The sequence below is a fragment of the Dromaius novaehollandiae genome, chromosome 2 (assembly GCF_036370855.1).
Source record: "Dromaius novaehollandiae isolate bDroNov1 chromosome 2, bDroNov1.hap1, whole genome shotgun sequence".
NCBI classification, from domain to species: Eukaryota; Metazoa; Chordata; class Aves; order Casuariiformes; family Dromaiidae; genus Dromaius; species Dromaius novaehollandiae.
In genome coordinates this window covers 52,003,839-52,026,758 of record NC_088099.1, presented here as the reverse complement: position 1 = coordinate 52,026,758, position 22,920 = coordinate 52,003,839, and the positions used below count along the sequence as shown (strand labels likewise).

The window sequence follows — 22,920 nt, the reverse complement described above, 5'->3', positions numbered from 1 at the left end:
GTCTGTCATTGGTCCTAATTTTTTTGAGAAGATGGTAACTACTGTGTACTTACCTTACAGTAGCACAAAGAGGACTGCCTTGAAAAATCTGTGATTGACATACTTTTTGATTTGGGTACAGGACAACTGTGGATAAACCAAGGCTTACTCTGCCCAAATATTTAAGCAAACATAAAATACTTAAAAGGGAAATACCAACAACAGAAAAAGAGTGATTGATCTGGGGATGAATCTTGGGAACTAAGACATGAAACAATTCAACAACTTAGAGTCACATAGAAAGTGATTCTCAATAGGCTGCTGTAGGCAGCAAGACCCAGCCAGACCAGTGCTTTATCCAGAGCTCAGTCATGATTTTAATTTGAAGCGCCACTCTTCCTTCATTATTTGCTTGCTAGAAAGAGTTGAGAGAAGCTATTGGAAGACTGGTAACAAGCATTCATAGAAAGAATCCTTTTTACAATGACTAAGTAATGTGTAACAATGATTTTCATTATACTGTCATGATTTTCTTAAATTCAATGGTTTAACAAGTGTTCTTCCTTTGGAAAGAAACAAATGTAAGAAACAAATTCTTTCATGGAACAGGGAAAAAGATGGGAACAATATGCAGCTTCCAAAAACCCACTAGGTTCTGGCTATAACAAAAGTACATACCAGGCACGTATGCAGAAGAGTTGTAGGACAATTATTTTTAGTAGAGGTGCTTACGTGAGCAGCAGAAGCCATGGGAAAGCACTAACTAGAGATAAAGTGAAGGTGATGGACTGAAAAGAGAAGGTAGCTCTGAAGAACAGTCTAGAAAGAGTACATTCTGGGCAGAATTATGTCTAAAAGATGCTGGCAAAGAAACATACCCTATTTTATTCTTTGTATGTGGAGGAAACATACTACACACATTTTCCAAGTTTTTTAAATAAAGAAGATTTTTCACTTCATTTGTCCACCACCAACCATCAGAACTCCGAATTTAGCTTTTCTAAAGGGGATAACAGCCCTTGTTTACTAGACAGTCATGGTTAGTTTGTCTCAAGTAACTGTTTCAAAAATAAATGCAGTAAGGGTTTGTTATGATTTTACACAGCAAGAATAAGGTCTGCAGACTTGGTAATAAATTTATTAGGACCAACTTTTAAACAGCAGAAAGCTAACATTCAGATTGTAGATACATATTCAAACATGTAAACAATCTGAGTGATTTAAAAATGAGCAATTTCAAGTCAATATATACAACAGGATACTCAGCACTTCTGCATCAAGATAACTTCCGAAAGATTAACACTGAGCTCCCGCTTCTAAAATGACAGTATTTTTTTCCTCTGGAAAGAATCTCTTTCTTCTTAGAAGCTGCCTAACTTTGCGAGACTCACCCTTGGAGTTCTGCCACAACCTTTGGGAAGGATCGTTGTCCTTGTGTAAGGAAGCTCCTACACAGGGCTATTTCGAACTGGTGTTCAGAGCAGCTGAGGAAGGGGAAGGAAAATATGAACAACTTGAGAGATTCTCCAATCCTGATATTGCATCTCAGAGTCTCTACCCTAATATTAGCTACAAAAAATTCTGCAAAAAATGTGATCTCAACCTTTGAAGAATCTTTCCAGCTCAGTTTTGAAGGCTCAAGGAGTCTAAGGAAGGCTAGAATTAATATTTCAACTTTGAGTAAATCTTTGAATAAATACAAATATTTTCAGACTCACAAAACAATACTGATTTTGAATTTCATTCTTTTAAAAAAAAATACTTAAAGAAGGGCCAAATTGAGAATATAATCATTGACTCATTAGTAGAGTGAGAACTGAATTCTCTCAGCTGAAATGAAGAACTAGGTTCTGGCACTGATCACAGTATATCTGTTTTCTACTTCAGATGCAAACAAAATCTCACAATCTTGTTCCCAAAATCTGAAATTGTCAGTTCTGAACCACCTGGATTTACCTTTAGCTTCTGACTCCTGAAGATTCACACCATGTTTTTGCTGTCCAAAGTACAGAGCTTGTCTTCTTTTTCCCTTGCCCACTTTGAAGTTGTCTGCAAAACTCACGTAATGCCCATATGACAAAGTTAAGGACAAAAGTGTTCCTCTTACTTTGCCATCAATCCATTCATTTTCTTTCTCTCTCATATTTCCTTCTTACCCCTTTTCCACTTTTAATCTTTCTCTTTTGTTTTGATTTTGCTCATGTCTCCTTAATGCTAATGCCTCTTTTGCAATTTTTCTTTTTGCCTTCTATGTTTGTTTGCCTGTTTTCTCCTCATTCTTTCAGTCATCTTCCAAATTGTATTTTATTCTACTCCTAGCTCCTTCTTTTGACTCTCTACCCATTTGCTGACCCATCAGCCCATTTTCTCCTGTTCTGTCTGTCCGTTTGCTTTAGATTTCTCATCAGTAGCTCTGACATTTCAAAATGTTTCCCTGGAAATACCCCAAGACACAATGTTTGAGCGAAGATGGTGCCCTCTCCAAAAGTGAAGTGGTAACATGGCACTGGAGATCGAGGGCCCCAAAAGGTACGGCCTTTGTTAAAAGCCCTTTTAGTATCCAGAGGAATTTCTGACTTAAATAACTGCTTTTGCAGTCAGTAATTTAAAATTCCACTGTTGATTAAAGAGCTGTATGTTGTACTAAAAAAAAAAAAAAGAAAAAAAAAAAAAAGACTACTATGCCCTAATAATGTAAGTTATGCTGTCTGTGAGAAAAGAAATACATTAGACAACAGCTTAAATACTCCAAGGAAACACAATTTAAGGGACTCTGTTCTGATTTCTCCACACATTTGAATACAAAATGCTAATAGAGAAATGAACATCAAATTATAATCCTAGTGAAAGAAAAAAAAAAGAATAAAACAGCACTAATAATGTTTAGCCTTCAGATTTCTTTTCTTCAGCACATCCGGACACAGAGACATGAGTTTTACTGTGACAACAATATTAGATATGTATGCATGTAAACTTGGTTTGGCTTTTGTGGAATGTAACATTTAATAGTCTGGGAGGCATAACGTACACTATGTACATGCTGTGCTAATTGCACTTTGAAGACGTCCTCTTTACTTTCTGCCAGGAGCACAGAACACAGCTTGTGCATATTGTTTCCCTTCTGATTCATTCCATACATGTGCTTTTAAAGCAGAAAGTCTGTAATTCAGCAGCAGCAATCCTTAAGGCTGGAATCTGGGGCTCTGTATTGTCAATACCAATGATACATATAATACATAACACATAGATACATAGCATACAAAATGAGAGAATAAAAATACAGAAACTGATTTGCTGTTTTGTATGTTGTCTGCATTGGAGGCATTACAAGAAGACTCTTCTCCACACTAGCCATCAATGTGTATGAGAGTGATTCAGTCTGGCTTAACTTGACATGAAAATTTAATTTGCAAACAAAAACGTCATCCCAGCCTGGCTATCTGCAATAGGAAATTTCATGCAGACACTGTCCTGACCCAGTGGCAGAGCTGTAGCATGGCCCTACTACACTGCCAGGCCATTTCCTTCCCCTTTTAGTGCATTCTTTCCCAATTTTCTTCCTGACCAGTTCAGCAAATCCTTTAAGCACTTGCTTAAGTTTAGTTGCCTGAAGATGCCTCTGAAGCTGGGCCTGAAACCATACCTTCATCATCCCCACCTCATGTCTCACTTTGCTCTTTGCTCTTCTGTTCTGCTCTTCTCTGTCGTCTGTCCTTTGCAGTTTCTTCAACTTCTTCTCTTCAGACATGCAGAAATAGGATGGCAGAATTAGGATGGCATGCTCCAATAGGATGGCAGTGAGTGTCCAAAGCACAGGAAAACTGCAGGGTCACTGATTTCAGCTCCAGTTTGGGAGAGTGTTTCAGCACATGTTCAGATTTGTGCTGATATGGTGACTTTCCTGGACAAGAGACAAAAGCGACATAACCCATTAATCTTTTCCACTGATTCTGATGGATTCATCATTACTGCCAGGTCCCTCGGGAATGGCCGTTGTCATATAATGGATTTTCTCAGTAAAATATTTTAATTATTATCCCCTTGCTTTATTATCCCCTTGTTAGACTACTTACATTTTTTAAAGCTCTCTTGAACGATCTGAAAAATGACAGTGGAAAAGGGTTAAGGTATGTGTTAAAGATGTCAAAGCTATTTGGGATTTCTCTATGTATCACCGGAAACTGTTATTTTGAACATGGTGACTACAGCCTCACGAGGTGCATATAATAAATAAATAAATAAACAAAAGAAAGAGGTTTTTCTTAGAGATGCTAAAGACCAGCACATACTATATACAGCCAAGAGGCAATGAAATAAAGCCTGTTAGAAAGTTTAGAAGTAGCCTCACGCTAAACAAAAAGAGAAATAAACAATGTATGTTTACAGTTTCCGTGGATGAGCAAATCTGTGCTAGCAAGCAACAGTATTTTCACCTCTCTCTTCACACTGCTAAAATAGCATTCTCTTAGGAATAGCTAGCACTTATTGATTATTATCAGATGGCATTAAAGAAACACATGGCTCAAACAACAACAGCAGCAGCAACAGGAAAACATACACTTATTATTTTTTCTTGAAGAGCCAGACCCCAAAGACACCATATGAAGGCTTGCTTGTGAAGTCTGTGGTTTTTTACTACCGAGGGTTATTCAGGAAGAGCAACAAACTTTGAGAGAATAACTAACCTGGCTGGCATTGGTGAGAGTTTGACACAGAAGATCTCGAAGGAGATGGCTGTGCCTATTATTGAGGGTTGCATGCATGAGGTGCACCAGGTGACCCCGCTGACAGCCACCGAGCACACGTGCCACCAGGTAGTGAGCAGGAACCAGCCACGTCCTGCGCAGCGTCTGGCTGGAGATGCTCCAAGCTGGCTGCCTAGCCCAGGGCAGAGCTCACATGCTGCAGCGTGGTGGTGGCACCAAACAAGGGGGTGGCAGTGCAGGAGGTCACAGCACAGCTAAGGAAAATCGAGCTGCTGCATGTCCTCTCTGCTCTCTCTGAGAGGAGAAGGACAAGCCACGTGGGGCCCTGGCTGCCAAGGAGGGCCTGGCACAGGCAGTTACTTTTGGCCCCAGTGAAGTCCAATGCAAAGATTACTTCTGCTCAAAGAGCAGTGTGCAATCAAAGGGGTGCTCACATATCTAAAACACAGAGCCAAGGGGCCTACAGGGGGCCAGGCAAGAGCAGCAACTGATTCACTCTTCTGCCAGATTAACTAGGGCCCTTACTTATGTACTCATCTTCATAATACACGTATTAGTGCTGCTTTATTAACAGTACCAAGCCTCTTTATAGTCTCTTCACTGCTGTTTTTTGTAGGCGTTTCAGAGGAAGACAGTAGAGTTAGTGTTTTTTAAATCCCTGGCTTTGAGAGCTGGAGAGCTGCAATTTTCTGTCCATTCATCCCTTTCCCTCCTCCTATGTATTCGGAATAAATACCAACCATACGTGCTGCAATCCATCCTGCCGCAGCAAGAAGTGTCAGCTATTGATGGCAGATGTTATGCTAATGCGTTTAATGTATACACTGTATCTCCACAGAGTGATGACACAGTTGTTGAAAGAGACCAAGTGGTTTCAACATAATATGGGATTTGGCGCTGGGGCGGGGAGGCAGATAAGATGTCTAAAAGACATTTAGATCTTACACTTTTAAATCACTGATTCCAATGTAGATGGCAACAGAAGAGAGGAATTTATTTCTTGGAACACAATAAAACAGACAGGGGTCTGAGTCCAGATCTGTGGTGTCAGGAAAAAATACATGCCTACATACCTTCATATGAGCACCTAAAACCCTGCTGTGGCTATGAACTGTGCCAAAACATCAGTAATAATGTTGCCACCCCAAAAAGAGCCTACCATTAAAACTAACAGTCTGCAAGCAAATGTCAAACAGATGGTGAAAGCACAAGGAAACAATGAACACTGGAGCAAGCAGTGGCCACAGGACACCAGTGCCTAGCTACTGTTAAAGTGTTTTGTTAGCACCACAGCAGAGATGTTTTAAAAGGCATATTTTAAAAAAAAAAGATGTGCAGAGAGGCCTTCTGCATTTTGTCCTGTCTGTGTATAACAGGGAATCTGTGACACTGTCCATCCAAACATTTGTCAAACTGTGAAATATCATGGTACGATGAGTAAAGTTAGCCCCATATGTAAGTACAGAAGATAGATGTCAGTTCACAGATTTATGTTAAAATGATGTTCAGGTTGTGGAAGGGCTCCCTATGGAGACTTGCTCATTCCTTCAACAGGCAGGCAAGGCTGCTTTATCCCTCAGTAAGGTACCATTCGCTAATAGTTTAGCTACTTGCATGCCATGACTGCCCTTGCTTTGCCATTAACATTTCCAAACAAGGGAGGGGACTTAACAGTTGAGATGGACAAGGTCTGAAATAAACACGTGTGCTCAGCTCAAAAACCTCTCCCATGAATGCAGTAAAGTTTCTTGAGAGCAAAATCCTTGACCAGGAGATTGTAAACATCTAATGTTTTGTCACTTGAATCTGAGATGATATATCAAAGCTTCTCTAAGTGAAAGATAAACTGTTTGCATCTTTTGTGCCTTTACAAGCCTCTGCAACTTTGGAACCTCTTTTACCCACTTAATAAATAGACATCTCTACCAGTTTTGCCTTAATGTAGTTTAAGGGTGATTTCAAGGTAGCTAGCTAACAGCATGACTTTCAGCTTCTACAGTTGGGTGGTCTATAAAACTAAGATGTTCAAGCTCTTTCCTAGTGCCTAGCATACTAATACATTTCTCCAAAGTAAGCACACTGTAGTTTAGTGCAAAAGATGTACACACAAAAGTGTGCACTGCTGCATGGGCTGGTAATGCACAGGTTATGTAAAAGTGTGTTCTGGTAACATCCGTTAGCAAATAAAATTCACAGCTTGATTAGGTTAGTTAAAAAAAATACATTGAACCTTGAGGGTCAGCAGTCAGGTTTGTGAAAATGATGCAGTCTGTTTGATTTGTGCTGTTCCGTGCCTCCTCATCTAATTCATATTTCATTTCTGAACATACTCGCAAAAGTACCTGTGTTTTGGAGATATACTAGCATTTCTCATGTTAAAAGAAATTGGTTAGCAGAAAATACAAAAATACAACAAAGCAGATGTCATTCAGAAGAACTATGTCTGAACAATAAAGCTGTTAAGAGATGGATTTTGCTTGATCATCCAAGTGGATTTCAATGTTCAACCTGGGAAAGCAGCCACTACCAGTTTAGGACAGCATAGCACTGTATATTGAAGAGTAATGAATGCAAAGTTAGCTAAATGAGATACGATGAACCAGCCTAAAGCTTGCAGTGAGTTCATTAAAGTACACCATGCAAAACCCTGCCTAGACAGAAGAGTTGATGTTGCTGGAAACAAAAAGCATAGCTACTTCAGTATGACCAGAGAAAAATCTGTTGGGACAAACTCTGCTTTGGACCCATCACATGCATGTACCGTAGCTGTACAGCAAGAGAAATTGGAAGTAAAAGAGATGTGGGATCTTGAAGCCACATTTAAGTTAAACGAACAGAGGCAGATAGGTGTTGAAAAAGCAGTTGAATATGAGCACAAGCGTCAACTTAATTGTGGGGACAGGAAAAAGCAGCTGGAAAGACCACAAAGGAACAAGGCAAAGGCAGAGGGAAGCCAACAAAGGCAGAAAACTGAGTTGCTGCAGAGGCAGCACCCAGTATCTCGGGATCTGCTGGGTGTGCTCATACTAGCAAGGCTCCTTTCCTGAGGAGTCTCTGACATGTTACATATGCTTTGTAACAGAGGTAGCAGAAGACCACAAGATTCCCATTTTGTTTTTTAAGTATGGGGAGGATGGCAGGAGGAAGGATGCTAGTTATTTCCAGGACTCCAGACCCAGATATTGTGCCAGATGTTTGCAGAATCCCCATCATTAAAATTCCATCTTCACAAAATGTGTTCCAAGGAGAGAGGGTTATAAAGAAGGGAAGATAGAAGAAGAAAATTGTCACCAGGATGAACGACTCAGTGGAAATGATTGGGAATTTTTCAGCTAAATGCTTTCTCAGTGATTCACTGATTTGCTGAAATGAAACCTTTCGCAGCGTTACCTGTGTCTAAATACTTCACAGGTAGAGGCCCTCAGATACAATGCAAAACTCCTGAGCAAATAAAGAAACCCATCTCACAATAGTGAGTATTACAGACATTATCTAAATTCAGCCCATTCACTCTAGGCTTATACTGTAGTAGGTTATACTTACACTAGGCTAAGACTTTCAGCCAAGATGTTAACTCCTTTTTTTGCTTACAGCAAGGGTGTGTGTGTGCATGCATGCACACATGCACGCACATGTGCACACGTAAAAACCAAAACAGACTATAGTCTCTTCCTCATGTGGCATAGAAACATTCTTGTTATATCTCAAACACTTCAGAGGCAGGAGAAAATCATTTTCTACTCAGCTCTAGTAATAAGTTAAATAAAACTAGCAATCATATCTATTAAACACTAAGCAGCTATTTAGCTTTTCCAGTTAACTGGTCTGGAACATATTTAAATTAAAGTAGTACAAATATATTAATTCAGTAACAGTAGCATGAACATCCTTGTAAATCAGAGCTGATCAGCTGCCAGACAGGCCTGCAGATATTTTACAGCTTTCACCTTTGCTTTACTCAGGTTAGTGTGGAAGAAAGAACTGATATCTTTGACCTTAGGAAGAAGCCCCTGTACTTAACTTGAAGATTTCTAAGTTGAGAGAATACTTTTCATCAAGATGAATTTACTACTGATGGTGCACAAAATATGTCATCTGGCATTTCTGCAAGGTAGAAAGAGTAATTGTATGAAAGCATCTGGAGAATTACACATATCTTAACACACATCTCTCTCACACACATGCTCCCCCACAAGACCTGTTAAAAAGAAGAAGAAAAAAAAAATTTCACGAAATCTTATAGGTGTATATTCTGAGAAAAAATAACATCTTCCATATATCTTCCAGGTTTGTTTTTGTATGTTTAGAAAAAAAGCACAATAATTTCCTCTAAAACTTCAGAAGCACAAAAAAAGGTTGACATTTAGTGGTGAAAGTGTAATTGTAATTTACAGAAAAAAGAAACACTTTTGATACCTTAGGAAAGCTCTAGATCAGAGTTAGTTCTTCATCTCATTTAACAATAAAAGAAAATAGCATGTAGTGATTTAAGACATTTAATCCAAGCTTAACAACGTATCTCCTATTTATAATATTGCTAATGAGTAGCCTGTCAGGCAGTGGAAAAATATCTTTACAATTAGTGACTTGACTCTAACCTCATTTTCATCTGCAGGATGTTGTAGATCTGCCTTAAGTCAATGGCATAACCATGTAATAATTTAAAAGTGGTGTAAGAGAAAGTCTGAGAGAAATGTAGCTAGATATTTGAAGGAAGGAAAATATAACAACAGTGTAACAGTTGCATTTGTAATAAGTCACTTTAATGTTCACTCTCAGAAAATGTAAAGTCCTGGAAGGCTATAAGGTGATTGAAATTGAACCATGAGAAAATTAACTTAGCACTGAAAGAATCTAGAAAAGAAAGTAAATTCTTTGCCTGCATCACAGATTCGATCACGTGACAAGAAGCTTACATGCAAACTGATGCAGTGTCCTGGCATGATGTTCACTTAGACAGCTTATTCTTGTTCAGAAAATACTGAGAACACTTAGATAAATGTCCCAGGACTTGGCTCAGAGTTAAAAACAACAACAACAACAACAACGACTTTCATTTTCTTAAATATGCCATTTTTAGAGATAGTTGAAAATTTCCAAACTAGTCCTCAAAAATATTTGCTTACTTCTGAAATTGTAATTTGTTCAGTTCTTCTTCTGTTTTATTCATTCCTCATGAACATTTGCTCTTGCAATTTTTTGTTTGCACATATGGTTAGAGAACATCTGTTCTTTGTTCCCATCTGAATGAGATTACCTACATATCTATGCATGAAGAAGGCAACTGGTTATCTGCGACTGTCTATTATTATTATTATCTAGCAGCAGGAGCTGACCATTTGCCTTGTATAACTGGTGAAATATCTGACTTTCATAGAATGCATATCTTCAGCAGGCAAATATGAAGAACTTTTTTGAAGGAGGCCAGTAGCATCATCACCATCTTGGAAGCAGCAAAAGAGAGAGAGAGCAGAACTGACTTGGCCAAGGTCGATCACCAGATCAGTGGGAGAGCTTAGGATAAAAACCAGGTCTCCTGAATCCTAGCCCACTGCTCTGTCCATTGTTCCACACTATCTCTCTGTAATAAAAGGCTGAAATATATTTATTCAAGCAACTGTTCATGAATAATAAAAGGAGATGGGAGCTATTCAAACAGAACTAAAGTGATCAATTATATTGGAAATTCTTTGGAAATGAATAATTTGATTGGCACATGCTGTTTGAATATATAATTTCATTTGAATGATGATTTATAAAGGAACCTGGGCATCAGTCAGCATGCAGGACCCTGCAACAGTAACATTTCTCTTTTCCATAACTGAAGACGTTACTATTTCCTACAATGTTTGTGTCTCAGAAACAGAGTTTTGCTCCAGCAATAGATTTTAAACTGTGTAAGTTTTCACATATGCCCACCATAAATCAACTAGAATATACCTGATAATAACATATATTTTCTGCAAGTCATGTTTGTGATTAGCTCTCCCACCAGGCATACTCAAAGAATGTGTTTAGCTACAGATTTGATGGAGACAGCCAGGTTTCTGTAAGAGAGGGGTTTTTTTGCTTTCCAAATTTTGTTTTTAAAAGTGTGCAGTATTGAACAGCATAAGCAATTGTGGCAGAATGGAAGTTCTTGCTTTTTATCCCCATTTCTATTTACCTGTCTGCAAAACAATCTACATTTTTACTGCAGTTCTCCTTGACATTTCCCTTATCTATTCTCCTTTCTCATTAGCCTGCCTCATGAGAAAATATGGGCACAGAATTCTAAATCAACTTTATGATCAACACATCTGGTGCATATTGGCAGACAGATTGTCCACGTACGTAAGCCTTGGGTTGGAGGGTTTTTTTTTTACTAGAAGCATAAGAACATGCTCTTCCTGAACTGGAATATATTCAAGAAAAACCTTTGCAAATACAAGACTTACTCACCTAAAAGGAAGCAGGTGGCATCATTACAGGAAAGCAATGTAAACATATGAAAGAGAAGAGAAAGATGTATTTTATCTCCTTTCTCTGAATATCTGGTTGGCTGGTTGATTTGTTTTACCTTTTCATTACATGAAGCCATTTTCATTTAGTGGCATCTCAGGAGGAATTGGTCGATGTCCAAGCACTTGCAACTTTTGACATTTTGCCAAGGTAGAATATAGTGTTGCCAGAGGACAAGACCGAGAGTTAGGGTTCAGGGTTTCCATTCCTAGAGACTGGCTCCCCTAATGGACTTGTTCAACAGAATGGGACTCTGATCTCAACTGGAGCTCACAGATGTTCCCAAGATACAGATAAACAGAATATTAAATGGAATCTATTCTTTGCACTTTCTCCAAGTGCAATGTGGTGATACATGATGGACCACTTTGAAAAGTCCCTACTAGCTTCCAAACAGAAAAAAAATGTATCCTTGGCCCTCAGGGCTTCACAGTGCAGCTGGAAATAGGATACCACAAGTGAATTCTGAAAAAAAAAGAAAGAAAGAAAGAAAAGAAAAAGAGACAGAGAGAGAGAAAGAAAAAAGGGTAGAGAAGGCAGAGCGATATAGTGGCTGTAAGTTCATATGGTTATTTACCTTAGTATCTGCTAGTTCCAAATTTTAGATATTTCTTGCCTAAATCTTGCAGATGCATACATGATATCAGATATGAGTGAGTGAATATGGATATCTTGACTAGGTCATGCTCTTCTCTCACTTGCAAAGCATGCACTTGATTTGAAGTCTAAGGAAACCCATATTCCCATAATAAGAAAAGAATTCTTAAAGTTGGTGGAATCATAATTGTTCACCTTTTGCATAAAGTCAATCCTCCAGAATGCTGTTTATGAAGACAAACTCTGGTCACTTCTCTTTATAGCAAAAATTCAGTGTTTCAGAATAATGGTAGAAAACCTATGCTCCAATATAACTATAGCATCAGAAACAAATATTTCCTTCATTTGCTTGAAAATTATCCAAAATGTAGATATCCATTTATTTCAATAAGATCAAGGATTTTAGAAAGATATTTATTATGCTACATATTTCTTGTTCCATAAAAATACCAATTTGTCAAGATTCAACACTGAAAAATATCACCTTATTTTTAATTTGACAAGATACAGATGAAATAGCTTAATTTCAGCATTAATGTGCATATTTTTTCTGGTTGTCAAGACCCAAAACATCCTCAGTCATTGTATGTAACTTCTTAAAAAAGCAGTATTTTTTATAATACTGTTAAAATGATTTGTTAATTTACCCTAGCAGTGGCCAAAAGTTCCTGACCCTAAGCCTTGCCTTCCATGATTTTAATTTGGCTATGCTATTCCAACATCCCTGCACCCTCCTTCCTACCCACAAAGTGAGACCTTAGTCCCTTGCCCCTTGCCCCCAGGGCACCATCTATACCACCACCAAACTGGCCTCTTCTGATGGTATTACCCTGCAGCTTTATGATAATTCAGACTTCCTCAGTTCCAGAGAAATTCAGAGACTGTGATTAGCAGTCGTCTCCTGATAGATGCTTCTCCTGAAGCATAGTGGCTATTTTATCTGCAACACAATGTGAAGCCAGTACCTGCCACAGCAGCTGGGACTGTAATCTCACAACTGGAGCACTGCACTCTCTCCCTCCTGCTCGGTGGTATCCTATCCCAGATAAACTCCATTGATCTGAACCACGGTCCTCTATGGGTATGCCTGGTTTGTGAACCAAGAAATAGTGTTTCCATCACTCACATTTTGTTGCTCCAAGAGGCTTCGATAGAAAGTGCATTACCACCTGTTGAAGCTGTACGTCATGACCTGCCCATCTCCCGTCAGATAACTCGGGTCCTTTTCCCCATGACATGACTCAGCCTCCACTATATGGCCTCCTCCTTTGCTTGCAGTATTGGCTGCAGAGAGCTCTGGGAAGCACCCAAGGGCTCAGAAGCCAAACTTTAGTAATTTGTCATCTCAGCAGACTTTCTTACTTGGAGGACTTTGCAGGAGTATAATTATCAGTAGACAGAAGCACTGATAAGCCAATGTTTAAAAAATACATATGTTTTGCTTTGTACGGTGTAGTGGTTCACAGAGCACATGTCAGAGACGTGCCTTAAAAACACACCTCTGAGTTGATATAGTTATTCAGACATTGGAAATGGCAGCAGGATTAACATGTAAGTATGTCCTCTGAGTAGGAGGAGAGGAGAGGAAGAGAGAGAAAAAGAGGGAGAGGGAGAAAAGAAGAGAGAATGAATATTCCTACAGGCTCAAGGAGGAAAGATAGGAACAAGTTAAAGAGCTGGAAAAAATAGTTGTATAACAATTTTGTAAGACCATAAAAATATATCAGAACAACACTGCAAGCAATATACATCTCTTTTGAGTCAAATCTTGCAGACCTTATTCAGGCAAAATGTATATTAAAGTAAATGCTGAGTAGGATTTGTAGATTTCACCAATTACTAGGTGAATTTAAGGTTACTATTTCCATCTGTTTTTCATTAGCATCAAAATTCCATGTGAAATTCTGTTTTTTTTGAAGTTAGTGCCGAAAGTCTCTTTGACTGTAATGGGCTGAGAATTTTTGCATCATTAGGTACTACTAGATACATCAGCTAGTTTGTAAAGCATGCAACTTATTACGTTAAAGATATATATTTCAACGCACCCAGTGAAAGAGCACAGGCTAAGAGGGACCACAAGACTTATTGGATCTTTAATCACTGTTTTAGCAGAACTGTAATCACATTTCCCTGCACACTTTGAGATGGTGTAAACCAGTGCTGCTGCCAAAAGAAGTCATCCTAACCTTTTTGCTGGGTTGCTTTTAATGTAAACCAGTTCTCTAATGCAACCTGCTGCATAAATGCACCAGGGCTTGGGCTGCTCAAGGCAGGGGTAACATGGATTCAGGAGTGAACCTCTGCCTAGGAGAGGAAGGGATGTCTTATTCTAACAAAAATGGCAGCTGGCTTATTCCAGCTTAAAGTGCTTGAGAAACTATGATGCGGATGACCTTTGAGTCATTGACCGCTGAGAGTTTTTAAGCGGTCTTGAGATACAAGTACCAAAAGACAACAGCATGTCAAAACAATGGATGAGACGTTTCATTACATTTTTACAGTGGAAGAAACAACATTACAGAACTGTGCATCAGTAGAGCTTAGGCACTAGCCCTGATGCTGCTACCACCCTGAGGAGTAGGCATCTTCAGGCCCCTGCAGTCCTCAGATCCCCACCGTGGAGGCAGGCATGAGCTTGCTCTGCCCAAGCCATTCCAAGGCCCTGACTGTTAAGTTATTTATGAAACAGAAGCATGCAGCTACAGTCAGCCCTGCAAGCATAACAGGCCTATTGAGACACAAAAATATATTAGCTTTTAGTCTGCTTGGAGCACAGGCAGAGCATGCTTACGTCTGCCTGCAAAAAGCAATGCTAATATAGCCTTCTGTCTTTTTCTTCTGTCACTCTTCAGTGGTCTGGTTTATTTGCACCAGGACATCTTCACCACAGGAAGTCTTTCTTAGCCCTACTTTATACAGTGCTGAACACAACAGATCCCAGATCCCATTTGGATCCCTAGGTGCTGGCACAGCACCAGCAACAACTCCCTAGCTCTTACTCTTGGGAAAGGGAAGTTTTAATCTGTGTCTTATGTGTTAATATGTCTGAATAAGCCTGCACTGCAAAGCTTTAGGCAATGGATAATTCCCCCTCCATCACCAGATTTAATTCCCAGTTTCCAGGGAGTGGAAGTCGAGGGTGAAAGCTGCAGCAGGTAGAAAGAGAGAGTGCTGCTAATTATGAACCATGTGGGGAGCATGGATTTTTTTGCACTCAGTACTACAAAATACCATTCTGCCTAGGAAGCAGATCCAAATCGCAAAGCACAGTGATGCTTCTGACAACTCTAATGAGGACTAGAGATCCCCAAGAACATTTCAACAGAGTTCCATTGACTTCAACAGGCCACAGCAGAACTGCAGAAATCCACCACTGAGAAGTTAATGAAGGATAGGGATCTTTTTTACTCTCCATCCTTTTCTATCTGCTCCTTAGGTAACTTAAATAACATATTAAAAAAGGAAAATAAATAAAATGGAACGCGTAAAAGAGGGAGATAAAATGGGATTTAAAGGAGAAAGAAATATTGGAGGAGCTGTGAGAACGGAAGGAGCTAGCAAATTAAATCTTGTCCTGATTATCTCATAGTTCTAATGATCTGAAAAGAGGGGGGTGGAAAGAACAAGGAAGAGATCAAGGGGCTTAGAATAATTAATTAATTCATTGTTTGGATTGTCTCCTATTCTTCAGCACAGAAAAAGAAATCAAGATTAAAAATAAAAATGAAAGTGAGAGAAAGTTATTAGAATAATTAACTCATAATTAGGCTGTTGTGCTGATTTGTTTTTGTTCTAACTATAAAAAAGAAGTCCAATAAATCCTACTTGATCAAATTATTTCTTCTTTAACAATTTCTTTAGAAGTGAAAGCTTTTGAAGTATGTAATTAAATGCCATTTGAAAAAGGAAGGAGGATTGGTGCTCAAACCAAGGAGATAAGCTCAAACAAATATCCCCTCTATCATGCAGTGAAATGATGGATGTCAACTCAACTCAGGCGGGTTTTTCTTTACAAGCCATTGTGCTCTATTAGATACCTCTCTTTCCTCTGTGTAGCCCCTACGAGAAAGTACACTCCTAAACCTGTGCTTCTAATGCAAAGTTGGAAAACTGGGGTCTGAATTTCACAAAGCCCAAACACTAGTCCTGAAGAAGAAAAACTCTCTCTGTGTGTCAGTGGAGCTCAGACTCAAACAGGTGCTGCTCTGGATGACCTCTGCCAATGCAGCTCCTCAAGTGCCTGTTTCCTGGGAGAGCAAAGCGTGTGGATCCAGCCCACCTCAGCTCACTTGCACACTGCAGCTCTGGGCTACGTAATGGCAGAGCTATCAACCCCTCGAGGGAACCGACGGGGAAAACAGCAGTGCCCCATCCCGCTGCCCCTGCCAGTCGGCTCGGGGACTGATCTTGATGGAGAAACCCCATGTGTGCAAGCACAGACAGCTTTCACTCTGCTAGTGATTCTGAGAGAGGCTACCCCTGGGCCATGCAATGATTTGACAGCGTGTACTGTATGTATAATGTATGCGACTAGTGTAGAGACAGAGACGATGCTGTACACAAATGAGCACTGTAGTGGAAAAGATAGGCTGTTCTTCTACATTGAAATCGTACTGGAGCTACTGAGAACTGAACACAGAATATGCTAAACTCCCTCTGTAACCACTCAAAGGAACAGCATCTAGAGCAACATCTAGTGCTGTTGACTTCTCTGAAACACACAATGATATGAGCTTGTGAGGAAAAAAATTACCATGGCCTGCCATGCTAGCAAGACCCAGAGAGAAGGGCAATAGTATAAGATGAGGCTGTGGTGTGCTAATGCAGCAGTCAGCCCCAGAAAAGTCTTCTCTTGGTTGCAGATAGCACGAACCTGGAATACGCAGGATTTCTTTTATTAAATCTGGTTATATTACTTCTTTTAATATCTTATTATTAATGTTGTTGTTCCAGTTATGTGATTTCTGGTAATATATAGTGCTGTTACATTATGATTATTGTTGTTATATTATACTTTCTATATCCTCTGCAAATATTGACGTAATGTTGGTAAAATGTCCAATGTAAGAAACACTTTTAGGGGAAACTGCTCACCTTAATCATCTGTAAATTTTGGTTTCTAATCTTCCTTATAATATGAAACTAATAATATGGATTTTTTTTACCCCTAATAATTCTTGCTGTTGGATATTCCATATCATCTGCAGATTACTCATTGGCTGGGCTGCATCTTCCAGCACTATATCAAATTAGATTTGATATGAAGAGTTCAAGGAACTGGGAAAAGAAGACTTGAAAGAAAACTGCTCAAGACACCAGCTGAATAGAATATGATAGATAGCATTATCCATACAGTGGGCCAAATTTTCAGATAATGTAAATAGCTGTAGTTCTACTGAAGTTATTGGAACTATACTGGAAGGTAATGAAACATCTTAGATGCAAAGTGATATCAAGAGGAACTTTAATTTTCCATATAATCTATCCTGGCTAACTTGTTCCAGGGATTTGAGAGATGATCCTTCCAGGAGACAAATCAGAACACATCCTGATCATGGGAGTTTATGATATCTTCAGTAGATGTGGTGCATTTTAAAAGTTGTTCCAGATTGTAGTCATTTTTATTTCAGCTATTCCTCTCCACTCTTCAATTATTAAGGTTTAATACACAGAATTCCTTGGGGACTTTCATGTTTATTAAGCAAACATTTGTATGTGCTAACAGAAAATCCCAAAATTAGGAGAAATCATTTACAAGTAGACAACAGCTGTTACAGCTTTAAAACTTTAATTGGCACCCCCTAACAGATCATTGGGTATTTCATTCATTCTCTTAAGCACGTGATAATCCTTGTAATATTCAGAAAGAAAACAATTTATATGAACCGTATTGCCCATTAGCATAGATTGAGCACATGCGCAAGCACAAATAGGTATCTGTAGAAATAGATGGTCCCCTGAGAAGACAGTAGGACCCAGCATCTCAGGTGATAGTAACCTGAATTTTGCCACTTACCTGTGGTCTTGGACGAGTCATTTCTCTAATTCGCTTCTGTACCCACTTCTTGCCAGGTTAAGATAAAAGTTCTTCAGAGCCAGGGTTCTCTCTCACTACCTATTTCTACAAGTTTTTAACACAACCACCCCTTCTATTAGACAGAGTCCTGAGGTGCCTTTGTAATGCCATTGATATCAATAATGGATACTATTTATTAACAAACAACATTTCAACTAGGTGATTTCTCGTGAGCTGTACAAGTAAGAGAGAAAGATAATTTCTGCTGAATATCTAAGCGTTCTGAATCAATACCAAAGTAACATAAATCAGCTCTGACAATGCATCCCTCATCCAAATTCTCACCATTGTAAAAACAAATCTTAGAAGAATTAGGTTAGCAGCTGAGAGACAAAGAACACTATTGATGAAATTATTAGTGGATTAGTTTGATGGCACAGAGGAAAAAGATAATGAAGTGAACAGAGTAATTGGTACAGTAAATGATCTCTGTATTTCAATATCCATTTACCTAAACCTTGCAGCACTGGAATGAAGCTGAAAAATATCAGTATGCTTCTCCTCAGGGTTTTTTCCCAGCTGTGAACAATACCTTCACAAAGTTTTCTCTGTTTTCTTTCATTCCCAAGCAGCCTAAATAAAATAGTAATATAAAATCCCAGAGAAGATAATGAAAAGTGGGATTTAAAAATTTGCCTTGGGATGGGATTCTAACTCATGAGCAGCTGCTTAAGTGCTTTGTTGATCCTGGGTCTTAGAGGAAGATTTGCTCTATTGGTAGGAAATACATAACGGTTTCACAGCTTAGCCATTCTGACAGCAAAGTATATCAAATGCTTTCTTCATAGCATAATTAAGAAGATGCTCCTTAAGGTTGTTGAAGATGTGACTTTGAATATTATGTAGGAAGCAGGGGGCTAAAAGAAGATTATTTGCAGAATAACAACCCAACAGTTTTCAACTGTTTAAATTAACTTGAAATTCAAGTATGAAAAAGATCCAACAAATCATTATTCAGTGAAGATTTCAGATAGTTGATCCTGCAAAAAATGGAGGTAGAAAAGCTGAAACATAGATAGAAAATTGTGTACTTTCAAAGGTTTATTCCTATCTTACTTTCACAGGTAATCCTCCTATCAACTTTAGTGAAGCTGTAACACTATTGCATGCTATTCTCTGGTTAGAGTTGGTCTCCAGCATCTGACCAAAGAAGAAACCCCATTTATTCTGTAAGCATAAATGCTAAGGGCCTAAAGTATATGTGCACAAACAAAAATTTAGCTCTAAACTTAGATCTATATCAAGGAATCTTTCACTTTACAGAAAGGTTGTAATAGGCTTCAATGTGCCCCTTGGAGGTCAGACTGAGTAGAAAAAAATACTCCTTATATTCCAACCATCCCTTTCTGAGGTATACACAGTTGCATGTAACACTCAGGTCAGGTTTTTCAATACCCATCAGTTTCTGAAAAATAAAATGACTGGATTATGACAACTGATCCTTGCAACCACAGTAGCTGAGTTCAGCTTTAGTTATGTGCACCTTAATGCAAAAGGAGATCTTTCGCCCCAAAAAAATAATTGCAAAAGACTGATGCCTATTGTTCTGTATTGTTAAGAAGATGCTACAGAGAAATTTGTATTTAGCACCACTCTCAGAGCTACTACTCAGCTGTATTTATCAGCAGCATAACAAATCCATCAAAAAGTGCATAAAGGGAAAAGTTGACAAGAAAGGGAAAAGTACATCAAAACATGAGTGACAATCCTATTGACTTAGCCTCAATCACTCTTAATGTATTTTATTATATATACATCCACACAAGAGTGTTCATTCTTTGGTATGGTAAGAAAACCAGAAAGAACTGATACATTTTCAGTTCAGACACAGAACAAATAAAATTTTAGAAGTTTATGTCGTATAAAAGCATACTGTTCCAAAACTGGTATTCAGCATACATGAGAAGAAATATTGTAGACCACAGATTCTAACTCATGCTTTGCTAGGTTTCTTCTGGCTTTTTATATGTAGCTATGTATGTAGTGTAGGCCATCCTTCTCCTCAGTATTATTTTAACAGTTTCAATGATGTAGCTATACTGTCTCATGTGACTGCCATAACACATAGCCATAACCTCATCTGCCTACATAAGCTTTTAAATAAAGTGCGTTCTGTATTTGGAGAACCACTTGGAGCTCCCTCTCATACCTGCCTCTGCCAGGTCAAAGTAGGAAAGATTAACAACTAATACAGGATTCATATACGGTTGGGGAGGACTATAGCATTGCTTCAGATTTGCTTGAAAGGAAGCCAAGGAGCTGGACAGTTGCATGCCAAAGCTTGCAGAGGTATTAAGGAAAATAATATGGATTTAACACATAAATTCACTTGGTGGAAAGACTTACTTGCTGGATTCCCAATATGACTAAATGCCAGAGAAGAAGTAATCTAAATGGTTATTAGCATAATTTGAGTGCTGAGTGCTGTTCTGCTCCAGCTACAAATGTGATTGAGACATATGCTTGCTCTGATGGAGGAAATTAACAGAGGATTACCTCTTTCCCTAAGAAGATTAAACTAAAAAGAAAAAATAATTTGCTTTCCATTGCACTGCTATACCATCTACCATTAAAAGAAAACAGACTACATTAAAAAGGACCATCAGTTTAATGGAAAGATTTTTCTGACAGTTGCCAGCTTTACAGCCTGTTTAGTCACATAAGTCAAGCCCACATAAGAAGCAACGGCAGAAGCTGTTTCCTCACCCCAGACAGCAAGACTGTAAAGAATTCATAATGAAATCAGGAAAGATCTCACAAAACTGTGTTAGTTTATTCTAGATTCCTTCCTTGCCAGTATCCTAGCGGTAGCCCAGCATCCCATCCCAACAGAGGAGCCTTTGCAAAGCTGCCATTTATGGGAATTGAGGACACAGAGAAAAACGCCATAGCCTTACTCCAAATCACACCCCTCTTCACCCTAACTCTATTCAAGTCTGCACGATCTGTCATAGACTCTAATATCTATGTATTGAGATTGCAAGTTGAAATATAAAAAGGAATAGAGACTATTCCTAAAACAGCCACTCTTGGTATGGTCAGATCCATGTCCCATGTGTCACACAACACTGTGCTAGTCATGGGAGAGTGAACAGGCTGTGCTGTCCAAGTACACCTTTTCCTCATTAACTGACCCAAGACACCCTATCCCATAACTGTACAACATTCTTAATAGCAATCATTACAAAAATAGAAAGAGAAAATATAAGAAATTTTCAGGTATTTTAACCTGTTTCATTGGCAGCTTCTGAAGTTTTTCCTTCTCTGTAATAGCTGTAGCTGAATAAAGATACACTGGATCCTTCTTTTTGTTTCCAGATGCCTTTTATAAGCATCTAGGTGCTTTCTTGAATAAAAGGAGTTGGACTAAAAATAAAACCAGAAAAAAAGGAAAAGAATCAAGGTCCAGCTCCAACAGGCCTACACCCTAGTTACAGCCTGTGCATAGTGTTTCCTACTGACTCATTCAAGCCCTTCAGGCTGCAGGAAATAATTAACACTTGGCACAGGAACATACATGTAATTTTGGACCCCTGGATCTGAGCCCACTTTCCAGCTACGGACCTCAGTTTAGAGGCTATCATGACAGAGAATAGGTCTCACATGTGCTATCTTCTTAAAGATGAGAAATTAGGATTTATCCAATTTATGATGCATTTATTTTAACTCCTGCATTTCTGTTTGTCTGAACGAGTCAACTACTCTTAACTTCAGTCTACAGTATAAAGCAGTCATTTCCAAATCAGTTGTATGACTATTGCCATGGTAAGGAAAAGCCTCTTAAATTTCCCTTACACATGCTTATGGATTTGTAAAACAGATAAATGGAAGTGTTAGGAGGCAACATGCAATAGAGCTGATGTCTGCTCCTAGGCACAGCTCTGAAAAAGTGCTAGGAAAAAAATCCTGCCCTAAAACCACTGCAGCAGAGCAGACCCAGGAGGCGGTGTGACTCAGACACACATGGCTGAGTCACCCGTCCCCTGTGCTTCCTCATGGCTGTTGTCTGACAGTAGTTTACTCAAGGTACAGACTAACTGGCAATTATTAGCCCTCTCCACTTGTCTACTCTACATCAGATTAGCTGTGCTTCCAACTGAGCTCAGACAGAGGGAAGGATTTGGGCCGGCTGAACATCTCACTTCTCTATTTCTGGACCACGGATTATGCACAGGGAGTTTTCACCTCCTCTCAGTCTCTTTTGTAGATGAGCAATGCAAGGTACAATGTGGCCTATAGTCAGTTGGTAGGTTCAGTGCAGAATCATGAAAAGCAAACGAGAAAAATTTTACCACAGCTTCAGTAATGTAGAGCTCTGGTCTTGTTAGGCAGGCATGATTTGTAAGGCAAATATTTATTTATAATTAATAAAATTTATAAAACAAATAGACGGTTTTGAGGGGAAATGGTGGGGATACCTCTTACAGCAGGAAAATGTCCTCTTCTGAAGGATAGGGAGAACTACCTATGTTCATTCCTCTGCAGCAAGGCCTTGTTTACCCACAAAATATTCTGTGTTGTTCCAATTTCAGCCTTTGTATAATTAGTGTTCAGTACCTGTCTTACTGATTATCTTCTTTCCTTAAAAAAAGAACCATTTTTTTTAACCTGTCCAGTGTGGTGTCCAACCAGCTGGTTCCAGTGGTGATGCCAGGGAGAACAGGACAGGGACTGGGGACGGGCCAAGAGGGATTGCCCTCTTGCCAAGGAAGAAGTCATAAGTTTTTATTTATGCTTAACATAAGTTTTTTACTGAGCATAAGTAAAATGGCTCCCTGGAAAAACAACTGCTTGCTAGAAGTGACTTTTAGCAGCTACTTCAGCCCTCAGTTCTGATCTTAACAGCCAGTTCATCCAAACCTGTCAAAACTGCCCCTACCATAATGTTTATTGCTAAAGGATGTTTATTGCTAAAATGAAATATCCTCCACCAGGAGAGACTTCATTTCCCCAGACTGGAGATTCAGGTTCTGCAGCTAGACGGCTGACACACCTCAGAGAGTGCAGGTGCTCAGGAGCGCTTGTACACCCTGTTTGGCTCTAGCGTAGGAACTGCCTTTA

General features: G+C 39.0%; 1 long non-coding RNA gene across 1 annotated transcript in view; it reads right to left on the bottom strand.

Annotated features, from left to right (window-relative positions):
• Positions 1–1,090: 1,090 nt before the first annotated feature.
• Positions 1,091–22,920, bottom strand: part of LOC135327494 (uncharacterized) — a 296,042-nt gene continuing 274,212 nt past the window's right edge. Inside the window, exon 4 of the long non-coding RNA XR_010387688.1 lies at positions 1,091–3,880. This is a non-coding gene — a long non-coding RNA (uncharacterized LOC135327494). The remainder of the gene's footprint in view (positions 3,881–22,920) is intronic.